Source organism: Crocodylus siamensis, chromosome 3 (genome assembly GCF_052110815.1).
Source record: "Crocodylus siamensis isolate JL-2025a chromosome 3, ASM5211081v1, whole genome shotgun sequence".
Classification (NCBI taxonomy): Eukaryota; Metazoa; Chordata; order Crocodylia; family Crocodylidae; genus Crocodylus; species Crocodylus siamensis.
Window position 1 is genome coordinate 81,793,229 of NC_143397.1, and position 19,083 is coordinate 81,812,311.

The following is a 19,083-nucleotide window of genomic DNA, read 5'->3' on the forward strand; positions in this document are numbered from 1 at the left end:
GACAGGCTGAAAGAGTAGACAACAAAAGATTCACTGAAACGAGATTGAGGAAAATAGTTGTGGATTGATGAACATGGTGTGCCAATTTTATAACTCTTTAAATTTCCAAGCTGAAAGACCATCAGATGGCTAATTCCAGAGCTGTTGTCATAAGCATAAAGTGATTCTGCCTCCAAGACAATCATTTCCAGAGTATTCGTGGGATTCGATGATGAATTGGAACAATGAGCATTACCAGAACTTTAAAACAAACATTCAATCGTACAACAATGCATTGCCTGTTGAGCAAAGATCACTGTGATGTGATGTATGATTCATGGACCGTGCGGAGGATTGAGTCCAAATGCACCATGCATGGAAAATCATCACTGTTTGAAGAAATAGCCGAAGGATTTTAGAGAGAAGACACTTGGAGATGTTGATGGATACCCATTATCTAGAACAGGTTTGTCTAACATGTGGCCCGCGGGCCACCATGCAGCCCTCCAAGCTGTTTTCTGAGGACCGAGGTGCTGCGATGGGAAATGAAGGTAAACACTGTACTTTCGTTTTGGGGGGGTGATGTGATACCACTTCCTGTGAGGTCTTTGAATATGGCTCGCCGGCCCACTGGGTAATAAAAATGATCTGACCCCACGTTCAAAAAGGCTGGACACCTCTGATCTAGAAGAAGACCAGGCAGAACAGCTCAAGTTGGTGATGACACAATGGATAACAGAAATGTGGTACCCTATAACAAGTAGCCTATTTTTGCCTGTCATTTTTGATAGGCTTTTTCACTAGTTATGTAATAATCAACTAATTATGAAATCACATTACAGTGTTTTCATTTAGTCTGTATTTCCTTAGCTTGTTAATGAAAAATTTGTGAGAGAAAGTGTCAAAAGCCTTGCTAAAGTCAAGGTATATAGTGTCCACTGCTCTCCCCCCATCCTCAGAGACTGTCATTTAATCATAGAAGGAAATCAGGTTTGTCAAGCATGGCTTCCTCTTAATGAATGCATGCTGGCTGTCCCTGATCACATTGTTCTCTTCTAGGTGCTTCACAATGGATTCCTTGAGGACCTGTCCCAAGATCTTTCCAGGAATCAAGGTCAGGCTGACTGGTCAGTAATTCCCTGAATCTTCTTTATCCCTTTCTTAAATATGGGCACTATATGTACCCTTTTCCAGTCATCCAGGATCTCACCCAACCTTCAGGAGTACTCAAACAGGATAGTTAATGGCTCTGAAATTCCCTCAGCCAATTCTTTCAGTACCCTTGGGTGCATCTCATCCAGTCCTGCTGACTTGAAAACATCTAGCTTCTTTAAGTAATTCCGAACCTGTTCTGCCATTACTTTAGGCTGTTTGACTCCTTCCCTATCTTTGCTGCCAACCATGCTCACTATCTGGTAACTGACCCTATTTGTGAAGACTGAAGTAAAAAAAAGCATAAAATACTTCAGACTTCTCTGCATAATCTGTAACTAGACTGCCTTCTGCATTCTATAAGGGGCCTACAATTTCTTTGGTCTTCCTTCTCCTCTTGACATGCTTGAAGAATCCCTTTTTATTGCCTTTCATATCTCTTGCTAGTTTCTCAGTTTGCTTTTTAAAATTCTAAGAAATTAAACACACACAAAAAAACTAATTAAGGAACATTAGGGAAATTTGAAAGTCAAGCACTGAAGAGTTGAGGTTGCTGAGGCAAACTTATTTCAGCCACATTGCTTGTGCATTTACAGTACAGCCTTTAACCACAAGGCCACATCCTGTTTTTGCCACAAGACCACTGCCTCATTCAGTACTCAGAATATTGTGATCTGGATCCAAATCTAGGCCTGGTAATGAAAGTAGTTGTTGTAATGAAAGTGGACCAGCACTTAATTTTGTTTGTAGAACCTGGTAGATCTGTAGATGTGTAATGAATAAGGCAGGGGAGTACAGACAGAAAAGGAGGGTCTCAAATGAAAACTGCCCCAGATAATTTAATTCTATCCCTGTCTCTGCCCAAAAGTTCCTGTGTGATGTTAGTGAAGTCACTTAATTCAAATCTTTTATGTATAGTCATTAATCATGAGTTTCATCTCAAGCCACATGCCCAGCCTGACCCAGTGAGGTTTGACTTGCATAAGGCCTTAACACGGCTGCAACTGAATTGACGGGAACCATGTTTTGATCACATTAAGTACTATATACAATGTTAGGTACTCTGAAAAATCAGGTCCTTGGTATCAAATTTAACCATATTTGTCTCAAATATGATTTAAAACTTGTTGTGCCTCAGTACCCTATCAGTTTAAAACAGATAATACCATCCACCCATGACAAAGGGGTGTTGTGAGACAAATCAATGTCCATAAAAGTCAGATACCATTGAAAATGACCAGTAGGAAAGCTAATGAGGAAATTAATTAATTTAGCATCAGAATGTGTATCTAGCTGGGGTAACGTAGGCCCAGCACTCTTTCCTGCTTATGCAGGGGGTCGGACTCGATGATCTATTGAGGTCCCTTCCGACCCTAGCATCTATGAATCTATGAAAACCACTTACAGTGTCAAACAGAAAAAGTATTCAAGGGATCAATATATGATATCGAAACACACAAAAATCTGTTTGTATGCAGATGAAATATCCTTATTTGTTACAAACTGTAAAAGGCCTCAAGTTCCCTATGGTGCTTTGTGCTCTCTAACAGCCCACTGAGACCTATTAGGCACTCTGCCCCCTGCACTGGCCACCTCTCTTGCTCTTGCCTGTCACACCGTTGATGATTTTATAAATTTGGGAGGCTGTTCTCAGACCACTAGAGCGACTCTTTAGATGAGAGGTGGGCAATTATTTTGGGTAGAGGGCCGCTTACTTAGTTTCAGCAAGCCATTGAGGGCCGCATGACAAGCAGCCCAGGGCATATTAATATTAATTTCCTAAATTTTTTAGGGGCCCCGTGGGCTGGATAGAATGGCCTGGTGGGCTGCATCCGGCCCCTGAGCTGCATTTTGCCCGCCCCTGCTTTAGATGCTTCACTCTAACCTGCTCATAACTGGGCTGGCATGATGACTGATCTTTTAGCACAATTTCATAAGTGGTGGGCGAAAATACCACCACCCCTCTTGTGGGGCCAGTGCGCTCTGGTGCTGTATGCAGCGGCAGCAAAGTGGCTGCACACCAAGCAGCACTGGGCACTGCAAGATGGTAGCACCATGGTGCTGCATCTGTCACCAGCCGCCATGAAAAGTTTGTGGGGGCTAAGCCCTGTTAGCCCCAGCCTTCCACCTCCTATGGAGTCAGTTCCCTGAGCAAGGCATTCCTTGCTTTCTCGAGTTTCAGCCAACACCTTTTTTGTATCTTGTGCCTCACTTTTTCTCTAAGTGCTCCCAACCAGCTACCCTCTTCCAGGCCTTGCTCTTTCTCTGGCACCCACACACGGCTTATTCGTCTTGGAGCCTGTACTATCAGCCCTTAACCGGGCTCTCCCAAAACTGCAGTCTCTACCCTCAACTTCGTCTCTCCCAGGCCCACAGGTTCTGCCCTCAACCAAGCACTCTTAGGGCCTTCTCACTAGGCCCTCTGTCTGCAGCCTGTTTCTGGGCTCTGTTGCTAGCCCTTTGTCTAACAGTTTCTTTCCAGGCCCCATTGCTAGGCCCACTGTCTGTAAGTCCCTCTCCAGGCTCTATAGCTAGTGCCTCAGACTGGCAGTCTCCACCTATCTCTATTCTCTAAGTATATTGATCAAATTGTGCAGTCTCTCTCCTGTGCACCTACCATGGCCTTTTCTCTTCTACAACCACACTCATGCCTCATGGCCAACACAAACCCTGAAACAAAACCATAAACAAATGTATCTCCCTGTGTCTCCTTTCAGTTTTGCAGAGCTCCTTTCCTCGTCTGGATTAGACTGATTCCTCAGCCTAGGAGCTGTTTAAATACCCTGCTTGGTTTCACCCCTTCTAGTCACCTCACTCCTCTTCCCTAACAGGGCACAGGCGTTCCTCAGGTGTACTGTTCTGCAGCCTGCTTTGCTGTGGCTACACCTGCAGCCTCCTCCTCTGTAAGCAAGGATACAGCTTTCCAGTCTGCCTCACTGCTGCTGTCACCCTGCACTCAGTAACAAGCGTTAATGGCCCTCTTTACACAAACCCATATCAATCTATTCCAAATGTTGTGCAAGCAGTGGCCAAAGAATTAGGCAAAATTATCTAACTGATAATTTGGAATAAATTAGTTAGATATAGCCTGAAGTGATCCCTCTGCAGAGGCATTTTGATGGCAACAGAGAAACCTCAAGTACCTTGGCATCCGGTTCTTAAGGAAATTAAAGGCATAGTCAAATTAACCTAGGCCCATTAATTATACAGTTAGCAGGAGAGTTAATATGGGAAGTACTACCCTTTTCCCTTTAGGGAAAATAACCCATAACATTAAAACTAATGTCCTTCTTGGATCTTGTTTATTTTGAATTCCTTCCCTATCCATATTTCTGCCTTTGTTTTACTGAAACCAACATGTTGAGACACCTCCTGTGGGTTACTGATAATAAGCCTAGATTCTCCCTACAAAGACTACCATTTCCTATCAAGATAGGTGGTCTAAGATGCCCCAACTTCACACTCTATTATCTAACAATACTCTTTAGCCAGAAAGGGTGATAACTTAACTTGGGGAAGGCAAAATCCGGCCCACAGGCCTGAATTCGGCCCGCCAGGCCATTCTACCCAGCCTGCGGGGCACCTACAAAGTTTAGAAAATTAATATTTATCTGCTCCTTGCTCCCTGTGAAAGCTGACAGGAGCCAGGGGCAGTAGGGCCCAGGGGAAGCTGGCAGGAGTCAGGAGAAAGGCCAACTTGGGCCAGCCTCACCCTCAGCCCCCTCCTGCCCCCACCCCCTCCACCTGGAAGTGTCTGCCTGGGGCAGCTTTCCCTGCACACGGCTGCTCCAGCACCATGTGGCCCTCGGCTGCATCACTGGACTGCAGGAGTAGGGACACACCAGCGGCCTGGGACCAGGAGGGGAGGGGTCCTGTGTGTACAATGAGGGAGGGGGAAAGAGAGAAAGAGAGCACTGAAGCACCCTCCTATCTCATCAGCAAAGTTTAGGTACCTTTTTAGTGGTGCTGCCCCCTGCTGGTGGGGTGCAGGCACCTGGGAGGGCGGTGGCATTTCTTGTCATCCAATGGTAGAGAACGGCCATACCAACAGTGCCTTTGGGGGGCATGAGACTATATTTTAGACTACATCTCCCCTCTTCTCAGGCCTTCACTCCCTCTGCCAACTCCCTGCCTTTGCTCAGATGCACCTAAATAAAAGCCTTTGATTGTGTGTTTTTGTACATCATTCCCCCAAAAAGCTGTCCTGGGGAATTCAAACCCTCCATGAGGGCAGGAGCTCTGCCAAACGTGCCCTTAGGTAATGGCTTGTGAAATGTAACTCCTAGTAACCGATAGCATTGGACCAGGGGGAGGTGGTCCCTGAAACCCAGTGTTGCACCCCTGTGTGCATAGAAAGTCCACAGAGGGAAGAGGAGATGGAGGCTGGCAGCCACCATCTTTAAGCAGTATGGTCAGGGAGTGCGGAGGATGGACTGGGTTTCTAGCCAGCACTTCTCACACATTAATTCATTTTTAACTAACCCACCAAGTGGCTTAACTGGTCCAGTCACTGAGCACTTTAACTGGGCCATCAAGTCACAAGTTTTGTGATGCAAGCACAGGTATACCAGCAATTTTCAATTCCTCTGCACTGTGCAGAACACAATGACCCTCCCTTCTGGTAAAGATCTCCTTCCTGCAGGGGTGGGTCCTGATGGACCCCAGTAGACTATACTTTAGTCTACACCTCCCTTCTTCTCAGGCCTTTACTCCCTCAGCCACCCTGAGCCACCCCTCTGCTCAGGCTCATATGCACCTAAACAAAAGCCTTGGCTTTGATTGTGTGTTTTTATATTTTGTTTTCATATGTTGAGCATGAGCAGAGGGCTGGCTGAGGGGCTGAAAGGCTGAGAAAGGAGGAGATGTAGACTCCCTCTCCTCTTCCCTTTGTGGACAGTCTATGAGCACTAGGGTACCCCACCAGCACCCACAATCTGTGGGGAGGCAATCTTTATCCCCTGGGGCAATCTGCACTCACAGCTACCCCTGCACCTAGCTAATTCCTCAAACTGTTTGCCACACCAGAGCCCAGAGGCATTCCCAAACTATAAAACACCCCAATGCCCTAAGCCACCCCTGAGCCATGGGCCATCCCCACAGCTAGGGACCTACTTAAGGCACGGTGAGATAAAGGGTGCTTTGTGGCCAACCTGCAGTGCACAAAGCCAATTTTGCAGGCTTTTTGCAGAAGCCCTGTCCTTCGGTACTGCTTGGTGGAGAGAACCCAGGGGGAGGAGGGATGAGGGGGTGGCCACCACCTTGATTGCTGGCTGCCCTTTGACCAGCCCTGCTCCTCAGTGCAGATTGGCAGAGAGGCCCCAGAGAGGGAGAAGGGACAAGGGGGCAACTGCCATCTTGTCTGCTTCCCTTTGTGCTGCCTTGCCGGGCAGTGTCTTCTGCTCCCAGCAGCAAGGACCACTGGCTCTAACTGGGGAGCTGGCATTTTATTTTTATTTTATTTTTTTGTTGATTTTACAGACAACTCTGAATTCTGTAGTTTCTGAAAAATCTGTGAAACTGTGAATTAAGTAAGTCCCTACCCATAGCTCCAGAACACACTACCAGCCATCCTTTCCCCCACAGTTGTCAAAAATTACCAATGGATGGCATGGTGCCATCTATTTCTGCTTACTCAATGAGAGTCTTGTCTGAGCTGTCTTGGGCCAGGGTTTGGGCCTAGGTCAGGATGTTACCTCTCAGCTCCATGTTCTTGGGGAACCCTGACACAGGACACAGACTGACTCACAAAGAATCCCTCTCCCTCCCCCCCTCTACCTAAACAGAAATTGATTAAGATGCAGTGAGAGACACACCTAAAACCCTGCAGATAAGGGTGACAAGAGTGAAACAACTGCCCTAGGTCTCATTTGGATCCGAGATGGAACCAGATGACCATTCATTTACATGAGAGATGGAGAACAGAAAGCCTGAAGCAGAGACTGCAGTGAATTCTGGGATCAGCAAAGCAGGGGAGCACTGCATGATGGGGAATCTGTGCTCCAAATGCTAATCAACCCACACACCCAGCTCAGCATTTATCAGACCTGTTCTAATCTGGATTTACAAAGGACTTTTCCTCCCCCCCGCACACACACACCTCTAAGCAGAAGTAAGTTTAATAGGCAACTCGGGCCATACATTCCCCGGTCCCACTATGGGAGGCCTATTTAAACTTAGTTGGCTAAAACTTGGTTACCAGCTTAGGGAATGCTGAGGCAAGACACTGAGTCGGGGGTATGGGCAACATTTGAACAATGGTAAAGGGTTCATCACAGCATCCAGCCCGTTGGAGCCCTGACTACAAGTGTTGTTCCTGGGACGACTGGTGGAAGTCCTCTCCACAAAAGGTTATGAACTTTCCAATAATTGCCTTAAGTCTGTTAAAGGACTATAGTAAGATCTGGAAAAGTCATGCCAAGCTGAGGCTTGTTCACAACAAGTAAAAATCCAAAACCCTGATGCTGCAAGCTATCTATTGTTTCTGAAGAAATCAGGAGATATCCCATCAGTATATCTGCTAGCCATAGGAATGGCAAGCTGGCTCCTAAGTATGTGTTTCCTGAGTATCAGTCAGTTTCCTGAGATGTTCTAACCAGATAACCCCTTGTCAACAGAAAAGACAATTTGATTTACACTATCGAGAATGCTTCAAAGAAGCTGAACTGAGGGTATAAAAATCTGTAAAAGAAGCAGCAGTGTGTGTGCTGACACCACCCGCTTTGTTCTAGAGAGGCTGAAGGAGGCAGATCATCTCCCTTCAAGGACTGTGCTGAGAACTTGAACCTGTCAGCTTTGCAACCCCAGTGCCTTGGACTGGTGAGATCCCAGCTATCTCTCTCTTTTCTCTTCTTTCTCTCTCTAAGCACAGATTTCTGAACCTGAACTGTATTAGTTAAGCTTGAGCTAAGTTTCCCCAAATACTTAGTGAAACCAGGGTAATACTGTAACTGTTTGTGTTTGTTTTCCTTTGCATCTCTATTACTACTATTGTCATTATATATTTCATATACTTAGCAATAAATAATTTTTATAGTCAAACTGGTGGTAACTGGGTATATTTTTCCTTCTCTGCTTCTCCTTTCCCACTTGCTCTGCAGCAATGCTTCTTTTACCTAAGCTAAAGATCCCTGTGAAGCCCAAAAATACTGTGGGGTCTGCTCATCAAGAGGCTAAAAGATTGGGACGCACTGAGTTTGAAACACATAAGGGGATCAGCTTGTACACGCTGATTGACCCAGTTTGGCTCAGACATGCCCTAATGAACTGAATGCTGGGCCATGAGGGTATCATCCGGACACCCAGCCGGATTCAGAGGTATTCTGTTTAACTGAGTGCTTGTGTCTGACTGTAGTTATTGTTGCTTTGATGAACTGATTCTTGGCATATGAGGGTATCAGTCTGTCCATGCTGATCAATCCGGCCAGGTCAGGCGTGTCATGTTAATCTGTGTGTGTTTGTGGGTATGACTGATTTGGGGACTGGAGGAACCCAGCCCCACTGAAACTGAGTCCTTGCAAGATAGCTCCACTGGGGTTGAGGGCTTGCAGAAGGGAGAGATACAGCTCCATATAGAAACACAAGTAACACAAGCAGCACATTAATAGAATTACCAAGACCCTAGCCCTAATAAATGAGCACAACCCAAAGTAGTGGGCAAATCTGGTAACAAGGAACAGGGCTTGACTAGAGAACAAGTTCACACAACAGGCATTCTTGTGCTTCTTCATGGCAGTTTCAGTAGGAGGTGGCAGAGGAGAAACTCTATGATTGTTTTCACTGTCAGTGCACCACGCCAGGCCCTCAAGTTTAAAGTGCATGGTGTGGTGTAGATTGATGATATGGTCCTCCTCAAAGATCTTCAATAGCTCCTCGCAGCAGGGAACCATTTGAGACTTTGTTGGCATGCTCCTAACATATTGTAACTTCAGGCACCTGATTTTATTGAAGATTTGCATTCAGTCCCGCTAACACCCCCAAGCCATATGGGGCACGATGTGCTTGTAGACTACCTGGTGTTGTCGGCTGTCCTCCTTGCCCTTGGCAAAGGTGGCAATGATTCTCTCCTCACCCCAGATCACAGTGAGATGCAGCATCTCACCACAATTTCAGTTCAAGGTCTGCCTTCTGGGATCTGAGCAGGGTATTCTCTGGTTTGGTTCAGTTCAGGAAGCTAGGTGATCACTAACACCTGAAAGCACTTGAACCTTGAGGGTATCAAAGGGTGATGTCATATGAACCAGGGTCACACCCCCTGGAATTGGGTGAAGATGTCTTCTTGAGGTCAGTAGCACCCCCAGCAGTAAAGTATGGGATGGTCCACCAAAAGAGCTGATGGGGGCATTGAAGCAGTACATCCTAGGATGCTGGAGGACTGCAAACTTTTTGCATTAACTCCATGGAGCAGTCCAACAATAGCTGAACATGTGTTATTGAATACAATCTGGAGACACTTCTCATGTCAAAAGTTGTAACTTTATGATGATACAAGTGCACCTAGCACATGTTTAACGGACTGAACAGGCTGACACTTGCATTTTAAGTGCAGTTAGCACATATTAAATATAACATGCAACTTGGCCCCAAGGTCCCTAGCCAGGGTAATTTAAAACTCCTTATTGCAGGTAAACCTATCATTTGGCCTGAACAATTAGGAAAGGGCTCTTTACCATCAGCCACTTAGTAAAATATATGTCTTCCTTCTCTTTACAGTACTGAAGGAAAAGTTCACTCTAAACTCTAGCAGAAGGCAGTATTCTGAAGGATAGCAAACATGGTCTCATTACAGGCAGGTGATGTTAGACCATCCTCATGTCCTTCTACGATCAAGTAACTTGACACCTAGATAAGGGAAATGAGGTTGATGTCGTATACCTGAACTTAAAAAAGGCCTTTGACCGCGTCTCTCACAAAGTCCTCATGAAAAAATTGGGAAAATGCAGTCTCAACTACTTTATGGCTCTGTGGCAGGACCCAGAGAGTATTGACTGAAAGAACTGAGTCATCATGGTGGAGTGTGACCAGTAATCAGTACTCAGACCTGTGTTTTTCAACATGTTCATCAACAATTTGGATCCGGATATTAAAAGCAAACTAGCAAGGTTCGCTGATGACACCAAACTATAGGGGAGCATGGTCATGCTCAAAGACAGGCTGGCAATACAGGCTGACCTGAACATGCTCATGAGGTGGGCTGACCTCAACCTGATGTCGTTCAATACAGAGAAATGTGAAGTGCTCCATCTAGGGATAAATAATGCACAACACACTTACAGGCTTGGCAGTACTATGCTTGCTAGCACCACATCTGAATGAGACTTGGGTGTCGCGACAGACAACACAATGAACATATGCCACCAATACGATGCCATAGCTGGTGGAGCTAATCATAGTTTCATAGTAGCTAGGGTCAGGAGGAACCTGAACAGATCATCTAGCCTGACCCCCTGCCACAGGCAGGAATGAATGCTGGGTTCACAAGACCCCAGACAGGTGAACATCCAACCACCTCCTGAATTTGCCCAACATAGGGGTGAGGACCACTTCCCTGGGAATTTGGTTCCAAATTTTGGTCACCCTAACTGTAAAAAATTGTCTTCTGATCTCTAACCTAAACCTAGTCTCCATCAGCTTATTACTAGTGTTCCTCGTCACCCCAGGTGGTGTTGGGGAGAAAAGGGTTCTTCCTATTTGCTGTTGATTTCCCCTGATGAGTTTGTAGGCAGCCACCAAGTCCCCCTTCAGCCTCCTCTTGCTGTGGCTGAACAGGTTCAGGTCCCTCAGTCTCTCCTCATAGGGCTTGTCCTGCTGCTGTCTCACCAAGCGGGTGGCCCTCCTCTGAACCCTCTCCAGGCTGGCCACGTCCCTCTTGAAGTGCACCACCCAGTACTGGATGCAGTACTCCAACTGCGGCCTGACCAAAGTCGCATAGACGGGGAGTATCACCTCCCTGGACTGGCTTGAGATGCATCTTTGGATGTATGACAAGGTATGGCTGGCCTTGATGGCTGCGGTCTGGCATTGGCAACTCATGTTCATCTTGGAGTCAATAATGACTCCAAGATCCCGTTCCTCCTCTGTGCTTTCAAGAGGAGAACTCCCCAGCCTGTATGTATGCTGTGGATTCCTTCTCCCAAGGTGCAACACCCTGCATTTGTCTACATTGAACCCCATCCTATTCTCATTTGCACACTTTTGTAGTCTGTTTAAATCTAGTTGCAGACTCTCTCTCCCTTCAAGTGTGTCCACCTTGCCGCACATCTTAGTGTCATCAACAAACTTGGACAGTGTGCTTTCCACCCCCTCTTCCAAGTTGCTGATGAAGATGTTAAACAGTGCGGGCCCAAGGACCAAGCCTTAGGGTACCCCACTGCTCACATCTCACCAGGTTGAGTACAACCCATCCACCACTACTCTCTGGGTGTGCCCAATCAGCCAGTTTTTTACCCATCCAACTGTGCAGGCATCAATGCCATAGTTGCTTAATTTATTGATGAGGATGGGGTGAGAGACAGTGTCAAAGGCCTTCTTAAAGTCTAGAAAGACTACATCCACGGCAACACCATCATCCAAGGATTTAGTCACCTGGTCATAAAAGGCAACCAGGTCAGTCAGGCAGGACCTGCTTTGGATGAACCCATGCTAATTGCCCCTGAGCATGATCTCCCCTGCTGGCCCCCCACAGATGTGCTCCTTGATGATTCTCTCCAAGATCTTCCCAAGGACTGAGGTGAGGCTTACAGGCCTATAGTTACCTGGGTCCTCCCTCCTCCCTTTCTTGAAAATTGGAACCACATTAACCAGTTTCCAATTCTCCAGCACCTGGCCAGATGACCACGAATGCTCATACAGCCGGGCCAAGGGCTCCACGATGACCCCTGCCAGCTCCCTCTAAACCCTTGGGTGGAGGGCATCTGGACCTGCAGATTTAAAAATGTCTAGTCCTTCCAGAAGATCCCTGACTACATCTGTGCTGAAACTATTAAAAATATCAGCTTTCTTGTCTGGCATAGTCACAAGATTACCGTTTGCATCTTGCAGGGGTCCTACATTGCCTGGTGCCCTCTTCTTGCTCCCAATGTACTTGAAAAAGGACTTTTTGTTGTCCTTAATCTTGGACGCTAGCCTGAGTTTCATCTGTGCCTTGGCCTTCCTAATAGCCTCACGTGCTGAGGAGGAGTACACCTCCTTGGTGACAGCTCCTCCCTTCCACTGGTTGTATGCCCCTCTTTTAGTCCTCAGGCATTGCTGAATGCCCTTGCTGAGCACTCCTACCCCCCTTGCTTCTCTCAGGGACTGTTATCCTTTGGGCCTGGAGGATCACCCCCTTAAGGTACGACCATCCCTCGTGGACTCCCATCTTCTCTACCTTCTGGATCCTCAGTGCTTCCCCTACTAGTCTCCTAAGCTCACTGAAGTTGCCCTTCTGAAGTCAAGGGCATTAGCCTTGGTGTAAGCCCTTGACACCCTGCATTGGATAGTGAAATCCAGCAGGTGATGATCGCTATTGCCCAGGTAGTCGAGGACCTGCAGTCCCCTCACCAGGTCATCCCCCGTGGCCAGGACCAGGTCCAGCAAGGCGTTACCCCTAGCAGGTCTGTGTACTTCCTGAATAAGGTGAAGGTCCTGTAATACAGCCAGGAACCTATGTGAGCAGTCAGACCTGGCTGTCTGCTCCTCCCAGCAAATGTCTGGGTAGTTTAGGTCACCCATGACAATAACATCCCTTGACCTAACCACCTCCATAAGCTGACTGGAGAAGTCCTGGTTCAGCTCTTCCCCCTGGTTGGGTGGTCTGTAGTAGACACTCACCGTAAGGTCCCTTTCACCACACCCCCCTTGTAGTTTGACCCATAGTGTCTCTGCCTGACCCTCCTCTACCCCAAAGCTAATCCTTGATGATGTGAGGTACTCTTTGACATAGAGTGCAACCCCCGCACTTTTCCTCTGTGTCCTGTCTCTTCTATATTGGATGTATCCCCGAATACCAGCCACCCAGTCATAGGTAGGGTTTTACCAGGTTTATGTGAGCCCTACTAAGTCTGGGTTCTTACTCACAATCAGGAGGCACAGTTCCTCCTGCTTACTCCCCATACTACGAGCATTAGTGTAGAGGCACTTGAGGCCTCCAGAGGGTGCACGTGCCTCCCTCCCACTCCCAGGACAGTTGTGGCCCCCTACTCCCAGGACTCCTGAAGGTGCATGTTCCTCCCTCCCACTCCCAGGACAGTGTGGGCCCCTACTCCCAGGACTCCTGAAGGTGCATGTTCCTTCCTCCCACTCCCAGGATAGTTGTGGCCCCCTACTCCCAGAACATTGATGCTTACCTGGGCTTCCCTTCCTCTTGTCAACCTGTGTGCTGGTGAAGCATCCTCTCCACTTGAAGCGGCCCCTTCCCCTGGCGAAGCTAGTTTAAAGCCCGCCGTACGAGATCAGCCAACCGGGAGAATGGAGGAAAACACTCGCATGCATCTACCAAGGCATCTCGAGCAAAGCTGAGGATGTCATCCTCCCTCTCTACTCAGCCTTGGTGAGACCGCAGCTGGAGTACTGAGTCCAGTTCTGGGCACCACACTTCGGGAAAGATGTAGAGAAGCTCAAGAGAGTCCAAAGGGGGTCTATACACATAATTAGAGGGCTAGAGACCGGGTCATATGCGGCGAGATTAAAAAATTTGGGACTGTTCAGCCTGGAGAAGAGAAGACTCAGAGGGGACTTGGTAGCAGCCTATCTGATCCCAGTGGTCTTTCCTGCCCAAGTGCAGGGGGGCTGGACCCAATGGTCTGCAAGGTCCCTTCCAGCCCCCTAACACATATGAAACTATAAAGACTAAAAAGTGGCAATACATCAAGCATATGCCATCTCCTATCAGTTTAGGCCTAATGTTTGTGCTATCCCAGAGCCACCTAAATTGCTTTCATTTCTTTAGTTACCTAGATATTAAGGCCTATAGGAACACGATGTACATATCTGGTTATCAAATATGAATTAAATACCATTTCATTAAATAAAAAATGGAATGGGGAAATAAACCACTGTTAACCAATGGAACAAATTCTAGCTAGCAGTCTCAACTGCTTCTTGGACTTCCATTTAAGATTAATCCATCAGAAAATCATGTGGAGGATGCATTGGAGTCCCCTCCAATTCTTTAAAATACATGCCACTAAATCAGACAAGTGCTGGCGCTGTGACTCAGCAGGCACTAATTTAAGCCATATGTTTTGAGAATGCTTCTATAGCTATTTGTTCTGGGTAGAACTTAATTGCAGAATTATTTTTTTTCTCTATCACATAAAATTGTATCTCAAACTGGCCATGTAATATTAAGCCTGATAAATGCTAAAGGGAAACTGAATCATCATGGAAAAAAAACACAAACCTCCTGGCTCAGCAGAGCACCAATAACTGCTAAGGTACTAATGTTATAGAAGTGGCAATCCAAAAAGTGCCCCATGGAAAGAACCATGTACTGTAACAGATTTGTTCAACATCAGTTCTTAGAGACATGGAATACTCTCTGGGAGGTAGTTGAATAATTTCATTTAATGTTTGGGCCCCTCCTAGCCTGCCTGTTTTCTGCCCACCTCTACCCAACACTAGCCTTTTCCCTTTGTTTCTTCTCTATTCCATTTTTAAAACCATATTTCTATTTACATAAACTCATTCTAGCTCTTTCTTTACATTATCATTCCTTCTTTCATTATTTCTGTACTGAAAAGCTAGTTGGAATTTTATATACTAATATTGTGGCCTGTAAAATATATCATACAAATACCTGACCTCTATATTACGCATTCAGATTGTATATAACTGTAAACGTTTTAAGTGTACTTAAGGTGAATAGAAAATTATTAATATTTTAAGAAGAGCTTAAAAATGTGACTATATTAAACTTTAACATATATACACATATGTTAAAACTTAATAAAAAGTATTAATAAGCTTCTCTGATTAACTTCTAAATCAGAAAAAAAATGACTAGCATGAAAGAAATAAAGGCTGGGAACACATGGTGACCTATGAAGAATTAAAACAAAATACTGAAGAGTTGCTCATTAAGTGAGCACTGCCCTTTTTATACAATGAATGAAGCAAAGCTCCTTGGAAAAAAATGTACTGTGCTCACGTAATTAAAGACAGTCTTATAACACACGTGCCAAGGCAGCAGAATTAAGATTACACTAACAATGTTAGTTCTGGTTTTTCCTAATTTTTGAATGTTTGACTGTAATCTTAACAATGTTCTCTTAAACATACGCGTTGTGTCTAATAATAAACAGGATGAATGAAGCTGAAAGTTTCGGCAGAGAAGTACTCTTTAAAACTGGTTTCAGTCAATTATTAAGATAATCTATAAGCATAATTTGAATAATTATGGATATAATGGAATACAATTACATTCTCAGTTACTTTAGAATTAAAATTTAGCTTTTAGTTTAGAATGAAATTTTAAATGGTTTTATAGATATTGCATGTAAATTTTATTATCTAAATTGAAACATTTCTTTTTTTGTATGGCATTCAGTTTGGAAAACAGAAACAGAAGTGCCAGTTTTACTTCAGTCAACTTAATTTCACATCCTGATTCTCACCTACACAGACCTATCACTGCCAGTTTTTAAAGCAAGTACAGTGGAAAAATGAAGGCTGTGATATGGCAAGCTCTTCTGCTTAGGGAATCTCTAAAGCCAATGCCAAGCCTTACACAAGTCAGCTGGTGTTCACTCAAAATCACAGGTTTACAGGTGCAGAAAGCTTGCAGGACTGAGGCCAAACAGTATAAATATAATTTTGGGGCTAGATTTCATTTAAAAAAATAATCCATATGTCTATGTATGAAAAGGCTCAGCTTTCTACATGTCTATACTTCAACCTTCAATTATGACATTTTTATGAACAAATGGTTAGACAAAAGCACAAATATTTTCTGTATGTGTAGGTACCCACTTACCATACAAAACTGTATTATATAGATCTGTGCATGTGTGTGATGTACAAGTGTGCACATGCATGAACATGTACACATACATATACTTGGTCCCTCTCAATTAAACACTTGCTTTTAAACTTCCAGAACAATAAATTAGGATTTTTTATTTTGGTAACATTGCCTTCTTAACTGTTTGGGGCTACAGCAAATTAAAACCCCAGCAGAAAGGGGATACAAGAGTTCTTACTATTAGAGCAGATGCAAGAATATGAAAATGAAAGTCTGCAAACAAAATGATTTTCAAGGTGTTCTTTTTTCTCTATCAATATAAACAACAGCCTTAACCACACTAGTAAAATCAGCAACTTGCATGCAGTTCTATTTATTTATAGTCAGTAACACTCCATTCATTAAAAAAGAAAATACTCATTCAAACAAGTTATTACATGAATTCTCCCACAGAAAGAAAAATGGGAGATTTTTTAAAATCCTGCTCAAAGATTCCAGACTTGCTTTACTTGTCGATTGCTAACTCAACTAAAATAAACAAAAACTTCTATTAAAAACATACTGAGCACACAATCAAAATGAAGGGAAAAAAGCAAACTGATTAATGTTTCACATCTAAAGTCATTTCCTTGCACCTGCAGCTCTCATCTAGGAAAAATACTACAGATACCACTGAAAACAAGACTAGTATTCAGAATATGGGCAATTATTTGCACTGAGTTTTTACTTTCCTTCTTCCCCACCACTTAATGATGGGAACCCTTACAATTATTTTGGACAAGGTGAAAGCATGACAACACAATATTTAAACTTACCACTTGCACCTTTATTTATTTTAAATCTCTTATTCGTTTAAATGCTGACAGCACATTTGTTCAAGAAGGAACTTGAATAATTAAAAATGTTCTGCTATTACTTCATTACTTCTATATCTGTAATTCATATCATGTTTGCCTACCTACAATTACGTATCAGCCACCTACACATATACAATGTTAAAATGAAGATGTCTAACAAAGAATCAAAACATTCAAAATGAACCATAAAACTTGCATCTCCTTGCATTTTATTACACAGTTACATAAACAAAGCCAAAAGAAGTACTATTAAAACTTGGTTCAGTAGTATATTTACAAATAAACACTGGAGTGGACAGTATCTTAGGGACCTAACTTAACTCCCAGTGAACCTTTTAGTAACTTCAATGGAAGCAAGTTGGTCCCAAAAAGGACCACAGGAACAGCACATTAAACACCAAAATGGCCTTCTAGCCTATTCACCATTATAAATGTTTAGCAAAAACACCTAGGAAGATTCAGATATCAAATTTTAGTACATCTTTCTCAAGTTAAAAAGCATACTACTTGTGATCAGTATAGTCTTGAAACATCCAATACTTTTCAAACTAAAATTTCTTCAAATAAGGGAGAACATATATTTTCTAGTCCACCCTAAGCAGAAAGCCATATCTGAAGTTTTACACCAAATTGTTTTTATAAACTAGACACATTAAAAAACAGCCTGAGAAATCTGAGATGAAAAATACTCTATACTCATGCTTAAGCAATCCAAAAATGTGAACATTTGTTTCTTTGATAAGTAACAAGCATTAAATGTTTTAACTAGAAAGAGAGCAGCTGGATAGGCTACAAATTCATATTTCACAGCAGAGGATTGGGGTGAGAGGAAAGATTACTAACAAAGATTAGTCACTCCATGGTAATATGATCTGGCCATGATGACTAATAGCATTATGTGTTGGGACCTTCCAACATTTTGCAATATTTATAAACTCCACTAACTTAATTGATTTCTTGTCAAGCTAGTAGACCTAACAGCAACAAGCTGACTTTTTCCATCTAATCCAGTATTCTCTTGCAACCAATTTAAGAGAATTAGACAGCTTCTTGGTTGCAATGTCCTGATACTTTCTAAAAGTTTCCAGCTGTTGCTAACACAGGAGAAATGGTATTCACACCTTCAGCAGCCCCAGTGTAGACAAAATCCCATAATCTGGAATTTTTTGCACTGTACATCCTAAACTGCTTAGAACAGGGGTGGGCAATTATTTTGGGCAGAGGACGCTTACGGAGTTTCAGCAAGCCATTTAGGGCCACATGACAGGCAGCTCAGGGCAGATTAATATTAATTTTCTAAATTTTTTAGGGGTTCCGTGGGCTAGATAAAATAGCTTGACAGGCTGCATCTAGCCCCCCTGCCGCATTTTGCCCACCCATGCCTTAGAACAAGTCTAACTGACGTGGTATAGAAAACAGCTGAAGTAGTGGAAGCTATGTTGCCCTTTGGTTTCAGAAGGTGGTGGGGGGGGTTATTTTGGGGGTTTTTTTAGGGAAACTTTTTTGTGTTCCAAGCCAAATCAGCCAAATCTATTCCAAATCCATCAGTAAAGAACCATAAGTGTCCCTACTACCAGCAAACATCCTCCACCCCCACCTGGGGCTTCAGATGTTTCCAAATCATTTGGCAGGCATCCTATCTGCAGGACCAAGCCTGGAGGCTTGGGGTTCGGATGCCCCCAAGTTTCGCCTGCCCTCAAGTTTCGCCTGCCCTCAGCCGTATGGCCGCAGAAGCAGGCTAGGGAGGAATCTCGCATTTCCATAAAGTGGGCATAAAGCCAAGATCTTCTCACTCATGCAGCAAGTGGTAGGTTAACTATACATTACCTCTGTGGATACTACCCCATGCCAGAAAAGCGGTTATCCCCAGTGACTAGGAAAACTCCCTTAGTGGTCACAGTATTTCGCCTGTCAGGTGTCAGAGATAGCCCCTAGCAAATACTGATAATGGAGGAGTATTGTAAGCCTTGCCTTTTTCTGGGACTTAGGCCCCTTGCCCCTGATGCACAGAAAGACGTTTATTTCTGACCAGTATTCAATCACCCTCAACCATTCCTGAGAGTGATACACACTCAGGTTCAAATCTTTCCTCTGCCCAAGAGATTTTGAACCTTCTGACTGTAACTTGAACAGCCAAGTTACAGGGAATTCTGGTAT

The 19,083-nt window shown here is 44.3% G+C and overlaps 1 protein-coding gene across 8 annotated transcripts in view; it reads right to left on the reverse strand.

Moving 5' to 3' along the window:
- AOPEP (aminopeptidase O (putative)) overlaps positions 1–19,083 on the reverse strand; it is a 323,793-nt gene that overhangs the window by 135,257 nt on the left and 169,453 nt on the right. The window lies entirely within an intron of this gene.